At 35.3% G+C, this 11,609-nt stretch overlaps 1 non-coding gene across 1 annotated transcript; it reads right to left on the bottom strand.

Annotated features, from left to right (window-relative positions):
* Nucleotides 1–5,601: 5,601 nt before the first annotated feature.
* Nucleotides 5,602–5,765, bottom strand: LOC115873442. Its single transcript, XR_004048439.1, has one exon. It is a non-coding gene; the product is annotated as a U1 spliceosomal RNA (small nuclear RNA).
* Between the last annotated feature and the right edge of the window lie 5,844 nt (nt 5,766–11,609).

Below are 11,609 nucleotides of genomic sequence, written 5' to 3' on the forward strand. Positions count from 1 at the left end.
CACACACACACACACATATATATATAATGTCTCTGGGTGCCTTTAACATCTCATAAAGAAACTATGACAATAATCTGCTTTTAAAGATATTGTCACCAAGGAAACTCTATGAATCAGCTCTCCTCGGTCACATATGCAATCATCATGAGTCAGAATATACTGAATAATACTTAGTCATTTATAATTTTCTTCAGAATTTAAATAATCTCATATTAAATAAGTCCCAATCAAAGTTAATTTGGAATCAATAGCAATTCAATGTCTAATTCAGTTTATTGATGTGCTCCTGGAAATTTTATTTTTAAATATTTTTATTGACAATATCATCACAACAAACAAGTAAGTCCATAATATTCTGTTTGCACCCAAAGAACATTACAGATTAATTATGAATTTTGATATATTCTTGTAAATTAATTTGTATGTATGGTAGGGTAGACACAGCAATAGAACTTCAAGCTAAGTATTGTTGTTAAATCTAATAATACGTAATTTAGTAGGCCAAGTAATTATTGTGCATTATCTCATTTATCCATTGAAAATTATATTATATATTACAGTTTGTGTACTCTGAAGATCATTGTAATCAAATAACTGATAAAATTGTACACAACTAATGAGTAACAATGCAAGAAAACCCAGGGTGTGTCTGTGTGGTGTGTGTATCTTTGTCTTTTTAAAAAATGTACAGAATCTCTCTGTGTATACATTACTATATATGAATAGAAGTGTTTAGTAGATTGGGAGGCACATTGAATGGTTTCGCAATGAATACAAGTTGTGTAGATAGCAGGGGGCTTTGCTACCAGAATCTGTGATGATGCCTCTCAACATTCTTTGGAGAAACCTCTGCTCTCCCTTATTTCTCAGTGTGAACTCCATCCCAAAAAGGTGGACATACAAATCATGCTATGATTCCAGTACTAAAAGTGGCTGATTTAGCTAAATGGAAACTTAATCTAAACCATACCAATTTTATATCCCTTTTCGATGTTTTCAAATATGTAAACCTTTAAAAATTGAAAATTCTAAATTTATTTTGACTATATTAAGACATAAAACGAGAGACAGTCTGAAGATGAAATGGAAAGGAGAAAGAATCCTTATCCTGGAATAAGTCCCTGAATACATATCTAGAAATATCTGAAGGTATTCACTTACGAGCTTTAATTAATTTGAAGCAACATCTCCTACTTTTCTTTTGAATGTTGAGCTCTTCTATCACTTGCAATCAAATAAAACAAAAATGGTATTCCACATTCATAGATGCAATTAGAGCAAAAATGAATGATAATGTGTGACACTGAGATACTGTGATATATGTCTATCAAACTGCAATATTAATGTTTCTGAGAAAATAGATACATGACACTTGAAAACATGCATCTCATTTGTAATTCCCAATCACATATGACTTATCATATTACTAACAGATTCACTAGGAGAAAAAGTAAATGACAAAGAAAGCAACGAGAGAAATGGAAGTAATACATACAGCCATGGCATCAAAAATAATTGATTTTTATTCAACTCTGTCAGGAGATAACATGATCAAAAATCACTGGTGCTAAAGGAATGAAGTCCAAACTGTACTAAAGGGATTGTTGGAAAATAAAGTTCCAGGAATTGGCAAAATACCCATTGAAATGCTTCAATTGAGTGGTGCAGGGTAAGAACATTAATGAATGATTCCGTTAGTATTACATACTATTAACATTTACCTAAAGATATTTTTAAAAATAACTACAACTGTACACTTAGTAGGAAATACTAGATATTTAAACCTGATTCAAATGAGGATATTGAACATGGACAATGATTATTGATGTCAGATGGATTTTTATCGAAAGCAGAAAATAGCAGAGAAAAGTTTACCTTTACTTTGTCAACTATATAAAGGAATTTGACATTGACTCTGTGAATCACAACAAATTTTGGAAAACACTACCAAGAATGGGAATTCAAAATCGCTTAAGCATGCTCATGCAGAGCCTGTATGTATGTCAAGTGGCAATTTTTCACATAGAGCAAGCTGATACTAATTATAAATGGACTGCATCAAGGTTGTATCCTTTGACTTTATTTGCTTATTTGCCTATACTGAACAGATAATCCAAGAAGTTGACAATATGAAGAATAATGTGCATCAAGACTGGAAGAATACTCATTAATAACCTCTGATATGTTCACCACACTATGTTTCGTGCTGAAAATTAAGACAATTTGCTTTGTTTATTAATAAAGGTCTAAGATTATATTATTTATGCATTTGCACATGAAAAACAGTCAGGATTGTACCTAAATGTGAAGAAAAAAAAATCTCACAACTAAAACAATAAACAGCATATGGTACATAGAAAAAAAATGAGGTCAGAGTTTTTATTCTACTTGTGTCAACAATCAATACCCATAGAAGTAGCAGTCAATAAGACAAATTATATATTATTAGAATAAGCAAATATGCTGCAAAATAATTCTTTACAGGGTTAAAAGAAAAATATTTCACATTGATGACTGAGGTGCACGCCAACCAATACATGACCTTTCCAGTTTCTATTATATGTGTGAAAGCAGGGCAGTGAAAAAGAAAGATCAAAGATGAGGTGTCTCATTTGAATTTTGATGTTGGTGAAGAATATTGACTGTACCAAGGACTGCCAGAAAATCAGACAAATCGTTGTTTGAAGAAGAAATGTATCAATAATATTATTTAGGAGAAGGATGGAGGAACTTATTTTCAATATGTTATCAGGAATTATTAATCCTTAGAAAAGGATATTCATGGTTGATGGAGAGAACAAAAATGAAAGCTCCCAGGAAGATAATGTTGAGCCACAAAACCAAGTCTACATAACCTTTGATGATAAATATGACACAGTACTAGGCAATATTTTGTTATGTTATACATAAGATTGTCATGTGTCAAAGATAAATCAGCCCCCAAAAGCAACAACATCCTGAATTTGTTCTGGGGGCAAGTTATCTCTTAGATGTTCCATGACAACAACTTCTTTCCTGGCTTCTTGAATGTCGACGGGGGTCTTCTCCCTCTCATGGATTATTTGAATTTTTGCCCTTATGCTAATATGATCTTATCCTTACCACCTTAGTGCAGTTTATTTTTCATAGTTTTCTTTGGGGTTTCCCAGCTGTGAAACGCAGAAGAGCAGATGTACAATGATAATAACTGATCCAAGGTGTTACAGAGAATGTAAGAGAGGGGGATGGGTGGAAGGGAGGGGAGGGCGAGTTCGGGGTTCAATAATGAAGGTGGGATGGGGGAGGGAGCCCTGGGACTGATGTTCATTGAACACCTAACTTTGGGGGCAAATCAACCATAGGGGAAGGGACTGCTCTAGGATGGAGGTGGTAGTGAATGTATAACTTCCCCTTGGTATGTTTGAATGATTGAACTATTCAATTCCATGATATGTAAATTGTGTGCTAACAAAATTGTTGGGGATAAAAGCACAAATGATGTCAACACTAATTTACAAGGCTAAATTAAAAAAAATAATGCTCCAAAATCATGTTATTGTGTGCTGATCATTCAATGAAACTTTTATAAAACAAATATATCAAAATTTGAAGCAAATATATCCATCATCTAGGTCTTTATACTGCTGAAAGTGTTTCTACTAGATATTCCCTAAAAAATTATATGTTCTTTGATTTGACATCCTCAAAGCTCTCAAGTCATATTCCTTTTGCATGGTCACCTTTTTTCTGTGGAGTGGCTAGTAGTTTCAAACTGTTGACCTTGGTGTTAGCAGTCCAGTGCATAACTACTATGCCACCAGAGATACACCAAACTAAAAGCCAATCCCACTGCCAATGAGTCAATGCTGACTCAAAGTGAGCCCCTGCCTCTATGAGAGTCTGAGACTGGAACTGTTAGTGAAATAGGAAGCCCAGTCTTTCTCCACTGAGCTGCTGGTGGTTTGGGAACTGGCAACCATGCAGATCACAACTCAACTCATAAACATGACTTCGCACAGGCTCCTACTACACCACCAGGGAAAGTCATTGTTTATTTATGTATCTTTGTATAATACTTGTCTATGTATATTTATCTATGAATAATACACATATTTTGACAATAGCATGTGTATATAATGAATGACCTGATATCACAGATGCACATTTAAACATGTTTTCTTGGGAATAAATACCTAGGTTTTGACAGCCTAAAATGCTGGTTTTTTTTCCTGGGTGAGCATTAGACAGCCAACTGTAAAGAGGTGGTATGTTAGGCTTGGATCTCTAAAGAATCAAGGATATGGCATCTGGGGAAGAAAGCTCACCAATACTTGTATAGAATCCAGGAGGAGATGATACCTGATGCTATGTTCCAAAACGGATACTTTTGACCTACTTTCTATATAGCCCTTGGTGATCCAAGATATGTGCTATAAACTACTGGGACTTTAGACCACACTGTGAGGACTTGTTGTGGAAGGCCCACTGAGGGAACTGGGATTTTTCTCAAACAACTGCAGCCTTTGGACATAAGGCTAAAACTCCTTAGTGTGACAAGAAGCAGACGACTGTTATCTGAAAGGTATAGAACTGGCAGTTGTTGGACCTGAGCGTGCCCAGTGAAAGTTGGGCCAGACTACCATATACTTCGTATTTTAATGTCCTTTTTGATTTATTAAACCATGCATTATTCTGATAGGTGTGGTTTTGCTGCTATCCATAAATATTATTGAAACTTTTGCTCAACCACCAACACCCATTATTTGTGTTAATTGTATCCAGTTACTTAACGGTTTAACCTGTGTAAATCGACATTTCATGTGTTGAAGTTAATAACTGGCCTATACTTGCATAATTTACTTTTCACAACTGGGATTTACATTCTATACCACTGGCTAATTTAATGCCACCATAAATAGAATCAGCTTATGTCCCAGGGAGATGATTGAAAATGTTCTCTAGCATAAAATGGTAATGTCTCTAAAATGAAAGAGACATAGATAAATTATAGAAATACAAATGGATTTTGGACTCCCACTTAATTCTAGTGCAATCTAAGAACAATTCATTCTTATGACACAGCCCTGCTTGAGTCTTACCCATATGAAGAGATTCACTAAAGATATGGGTGCTAGAGCAAAATGTAATGAAGAAACTCACTGTTGCCTGGCTGTCAGAAGTAATAGCTTCTGGTGTTCTAAAGGCTTGTCTTCAACCAGCCATCTAAGTGAGGCATCAACTAAGTTCACATGAAAGAAGCATACCAACTTGTATAATCCACAGACTGTAAATAATATAATCAAAATCTTAAGGAGGGAATGGGATCAGAGTTTAAACTAGGAACGTGTGGTTTGCAGGAGGCTATGGACAATAGTGAAATCCCCAAATCCATTTGCAGGGTCCACGCATAGATTGAGCTCCTGTGAATCTCCTATGGTCATAGGAGACCAGGGATGTGAGTAGCCCTGCTATCATACAAAGTGCATTGGAAATTGGTTTGTTGAAGATGCAGTTAGGTTAAAATTCAACACATTTGATCTCCTTTTTGACTCATTTAAAATCTATTCTAATTTTTCATGTTTCTGCTTTCTTATATATTAAGGTTTTTCTTTTTTTTTCCCCCAGGGGAGAGCATGAACGCAGTCCCCCACTACCACTAATTATGCAGTCCAGTTTCCAGCATTTGGGGAAATCGCAGGCGTCAGCATACCCTCAGTGCAATGGATAAGCCTCACGCTGGGAAAACCACCTTCGTGATCGTGGTATCTCCCTTGCCAGGTAAGTATATATTAAGGCTTTTCTGTTTTACTTTGTTAATGTTATGTTTTTGGTTAGTCATTTTTGGAGCATATTTTTATATATATGAAATCCAGGATGACCAAGCCTATAGAGACAGTAACTGCGTTAGTGGTTTCTTGAGAATATGGCAGGGGGAGGTTGCAGAGAAATGGGGAGCTAATTAAAATGAGTACAAGAAAGAAGAAATTTTTCCAAAATTGATTGTGATAATGATTGTACACTCTTCTTTATATGATTGAACTATTGAATTGTGTGATGTGGGTTTTGTGTTAATAAAACTGTCTTTAAATATATAAATGGAGATATTTATATCGAGAAGTCAGTTGATAGATATTAAGCTGGAATCCTATACCCACATAGTTTCTGGGGCGGATGAACCCATGAACAGCGGAAGCACCACAGGCTCCAAGGTCAGTAGGCCAATATTGAGATTGAAGGAGCAGGCAAATCCAAGGTAAACATATTAGATGACAGGCGACTGATGGCTCCTGGAATCAGCAGGCAGTATGGCAGACAGTTGGTTTAGTTCCAAAGAACTAAATGTTGATGTGCCAGATGTAGAATCCAGACCAAGCAAAAAGCAAGCAAGTCTTCCACAGCATCTATTTAGTCCTTTCCTTTTTGCATCCCATCCTAATTTTCTTGCAATTACTTGAGCTACTCACAGTAGATTCTATCAAACAGTTGACTACATTTTGTTAGGTCGCGTTACAGGGAACACTTGGTCTCTACTCACACCACTGAAAATACTGGTGCTGCCAAATTGAAAAAAAACGCACTACCACAGTCTATACTTTGTCAACTTCTCTTGGCTCGTGTGCCTTCAGGGATTGAAGTACCCAGGATTGGTGGGATTATCACAGGCTGAAGAGGTGATTAAATCTAAGCTCATTACGTCAAACTTATGACTGGAGATACAAATAAATCAAAGGATGGCAGATCAGATGGAAGTTGCTGATGACTGCCAAAAACAGTAAGAACCTTATCAGATTGTTTGTTTAAGTCCAAAGAACTGGAGGTTGATGAGCCAACCTATCAAACTTAGTAAAAAGCAAGTGTGCTTTCTACAGTGTCTATTTATTCAGGAAAAATGCCATACCCCCAAGGAAACTTCCTCTCAATTACATCCGGGCTGTAACCTGAGTAAAGGGGTGATACTCCATCCTTATGTCAGAACTGCTCAGCTGCTCACAGCTGATCCAAACTGCTTCTTAGGAGAAAGATGAGACTCTCGGCGCCTGTAAAGATTCATAGCTTTGAAAACCCTATTTATGGCAGCTATGATTCAGAATCAACTCAATGGCAATGGATTTGTTATTGGGGTTTCGGTACCTTTATATTAAAAAATAGAGAACAACTCATATTAGAACTGAAGATAAGAAGAAAAACTTTCTTCTAATAGTTTTTCATTTTTTTATAACCGACTGAAGTAACCTAAAATTGCATTTTCCTAATACAACGGAAATGGTGTTTTACACATTTATGAGAGTCTTGTGTAGCAACCACCTTGATAGCATGCTGGTTAAAGACTTAGCTACTAAGAAATAGGCTGGCAGTTTAAGTCCATCAGCGATCTAGGAAAAAATATGGCAATCTACTTCCATCAATGTTACAGCTTAGAAATGCTGCAGGGTGCTCCTATCCTGAGTCAAAATTGACTAAAATATTATGAGTTAAATTTTTGTTAACCTTTTTTTCTTTGTCTTGCCAATCAGACATGTGCTCTCCTCTTGATGCTGCTTCTTTTTATTTATTTTTCATTCAACTGTCTATGTTACTAATTACACCTCTGAAATGGCAAAATATAAATAAATCCCACTTATATTCTATTACTTGGTCGCAAAGCAGTAAAAGTCTTTTATCACCAATATTTAAAAGAAGTTTTAATGAATAACTTCCCTTTTATATTCCTACAACCACTTCTTACGACTCTGTCTCTAATCTATCAATCAGGTCAACAACAACCTCTAAAACACAAATATTGACTTTTAATTACATCAAAATTTTGAGTATCACAATCAGCCAGATTTTCTTTTTTTCATTTATGTGAGAAATGCTTTAAAAATTTGCTTTAAAACAATTAAAAATAATAACAGTGAGAAAGTAAAGGTATACTAAGAAAATATAAACATTTTAATATAAAAATGGAATGTAATTGACAACTATTCTTCAAATAGACAATTGTCTATTAGACATATATATCAAATAATATTAATAACATCAAATGCTTGGATTTGACATCATTTCCCTCAGTGTAATCCTGTGAGAGGGGAGAGGGGAGTAAATCATGAGGTGTGCTGTTAAGGGCAGGAGAATGGTTGTTACTTATTTGTTAAAATGCAGCCTCAAGAGTTGGTAGTTGAGGTAAGTGATCAATGTCCCTGAACTGTGTATGTATAGACATTTTTATGTTTGAGTGTTATGCTCTCTCTGTTTTATCAAAAATACATATTTATAAATATATAAAATTATAGTGATATATAAAAGATTCAAGACATATATTCCCTGTCTTCTTCATCACATTTAGCAATGTCTTCATTGACCATAATGAAGACAGATGAAGGTTTACTATTTCTAACTGAAATTTTAGTCAGAACTGGATAGCAACAGGTCTCCAAATGTACTGCAATGTTTGTAAAATATAAGAAGTAGAGAGCGTGCTTCCAGACAGATATTTGACTTCAGAGAAGAAATAAAAAGTGACGTGTCTGAGTCACACATGTTCAGATCCTTAACTTAATCCATTTGTTAGGCCCTGTATGGGGAAAAATTTTAGTATTCAGCACCTTTTTTAATCAATCCAGGTTTTAAAAAAATGTAAATTAACAATAAAAAAGCATGCCTAGCTTCATGTTACTACAGTAAAATGCTTTGATAATCAAATCCCCTTTTCACTTCTTGCTTTGTGCCACATTTCTCACGGTTATTTCATCTATGAAAGAATATCTATACCAACCAAAACAATACTGCTGTGTAATAAGATAATGTATGTTTAATAACTTTCTAAAACTGATATGAGAAAGGTTTATTATAATATCAGCAGCTATTAGGTTTTAAAAATTTGGAAAGGAAAAAAAATAGAATCACTGCTAGTTTCAGTTCTTATTTTCCAAATAAAGCTAACAAGAGAAAATAGATCAAGAAAGACAAAAAAGAAAAGAGAAGAAAGCCAGCTTAAATTGTAGGTACTAGCAAGCTCCAGCTGCTGTTTGAAAAGTCCCTCCTTCCCTGATTACACCAGTATAATTCTACATCAAAGCTAGTGTTTGCTTTCCATAGAACGACATGAATGAGTAATCAATGAACTATAGGAAACACTACACTAGAAAACTTGGAAATGGTATTGGTGTACATCACCCCTCAATTAAATGCCCCCAATAGCTGTCAAATATGGGTGTACAATGTGTCTGTTGTGGCCAAGTCTTGAAAGAGGCTAGAAAGAATAAATTGGTTAAAATCAAGCATTTCTTTGCACCTCTGTGCACCTTCTATCAACAGCATACTAGGGAAAAACATGACCAACATTGCAATTATGATTCAAAAAGGAATCATTACCTACAAAATACATTAAATGATTTTGTTCTTCTTAAAATACTTTTCTTCTCCTGACAAGCTATTTCTCGAAACTGAAATTTTAGTGATTGCCTTTGTAATCCTAATAGTACCATTGGAATAAATCACAGTACATCTGTGCGTGATCAGTTGATTCTTTTCTAATTATCCTAAGTCTGATATTCAAATGGTTACATTTCATGATAGTAAGCTTAAAATTATGCACAACAAAATGTTGTCATCAAATGTGAGTCATGATTAAGCATACATTTTCATTGATTTGGTCCTCTTTCAGTTTTTCCCGGTTGTACTTAATAACTGAAAAATATAAAACAATTTAAATTAGGTTGAAGTAGAAACTAAACAGGCGAGAGTTACTATAAGAGAAAATTTAAAACTGTGTTATTATTGAAACAAATTCACTGTTCATATTACAATTTTATAAACTTGACTATGGAGAGTTTACTTAGTGTTTTAAGCCAGGTTGACAAGAGAAACAAATCCAGTGACACACCCCATAATCCAGTGACTAGTCCATAAATCCCTCTTCAGACTCACACAGCCACACACAAAGATGCAGAATGGAGGAAGATCACAGGCCAGTGGGTGCATGGTCCTGCGGATCCAATGGTGGTGATAGCATCACTGGGATACACCAGATCCCAGAGTGGCTTGCCAGCAGGAAAGACAAGGCAGATAGAGAGGGGGAGGTTCTCATGGCCCTCCTTAAGAGAAGGCAAAATCCACAAGTAGGAACCATCAGGCTGCAACCTGATTACCACAACCTACACTTTTATATATCTTCAAGCTGACATGAAATTACGAAACTACCATACATAGCTAAAGTGTATGTAGGCAGAATATGACAAAACAAACAAACAAAAAACCTTGTTTTTGAAATGCTGAAAGACATCATTCCCCAAAAGTAAGATTAATATGGTTCCACAATTATGCAAATTGGCCTTTGATCCATATGTGTCCCCTATATAATTTATAGTATAATAATTCTCATTTATCAGGCAATTATTTTTTAAATGAAACATAAATTATAGCAATGTATTACAAATCAAACTTCCAACCATATATTTTAAACTTTCTTATTATGTATATATAAAAACATCTATTTTAAAGATAAAACATGGTGTGAACCTGTTAAGATTTTTTTTAAAATATAGAGTATCTAGACATTCAATGTAATAAAGGTGTCTCTGCACCCCAAACACAAAAATCTCTGGAGACATAGCCAATGTTTTCATTTTCTTATATTACTGATTGAGAAAAAAAATTTTTTTAAAGTTTATAGAAAGTGCTTTTGTTCCAGGGAGATGATTTTCTGCCATAAAATAACAAAGACATCAAAGGTGAACCAGAGGCAGATAGAAAACAGAGATTTAGGAAAGGATTTTGGGTTAATTCTAGCTCCAATCTAAGAATAATTAGATCTTATGATGTGACCCTGCTTGATAAATGCCCTCCTGAAGGAAAAATAGGAGATATGGGTACTGTAGCAAACTGTAGTGATGACATTGGATGGTGTCCACCTGTCAGATAGAATAGTGACTGGAGTCTTAAAGACTTGTTTTCAAATAAGCAGTAATTTAAATGAAATGCCATATAAATCCACACGGAAGAAGCACACCAACATTTGTGATGAAAGGAAGGGAAACGATGTAATCCAAATCTGAAGGAGGGAAGTATATCAGAGCTTAAATTGTGAAATTCTGGTTTTAAAAAAAGCTATGATGACTGTGGGAGCCCAAAATGCATTCACAGTATCTATTCGGGGAAAAACTCCAGTGATTCCGCTCTGCCCACAAGTGAGAGATGGGAATCATCAAACTGATAATAAGCTTGGTGTGTCTGTCTGAGTAGACTAGAGAAATAAATTCATAGACACTCATATGTGTATAAGAAAGAGCTTTATATACAAGAGCAATTGAATATTGAGAAAACAACCCAGCCCAGTCCAGTCCATAAGTCTGATATTAGCCCATATGTCCAATACCAATCTATAAATTCCTCAACAGACTCACAAAACACATGCAATAACACTGAATGCATGAAAATCACAGGGCAGTGGATGAAAAGTCTTGTGGGTCCAGTGACAGTGGAACCATCTCAGAGCTGGCAGGGTTCTCCAATGTGGCTCCTCTAGCTCAGAGCACTGGGTAATTCCATGTGTCTTGTCAGCTGCAATGCCTCCCAGGGAGTGAGTATGTGCCCTTCCTCCAGTGAGCTATTTATCTCTTTAGCACCTCCAAATGAGGTCATCAAGCTAT

Source organism: Echinops telfairi, unplaced genomic scaffold (genome assembly GCF_000313985.2).
Source record: "Echinops telfairi isolate 266 unplaced genomic scaffold, ASM31398v2 ScPeMD7_7468;HRSCAF=8506_0, whole genome shotgun sequence".
In the NCBI taxonomy this organism is placed as follows: Eukaryota; Metazoa; Chordata; class Mammalia; order Afrosoricida; family Tenrecidae; genus Echinops; species Echinops telfairi.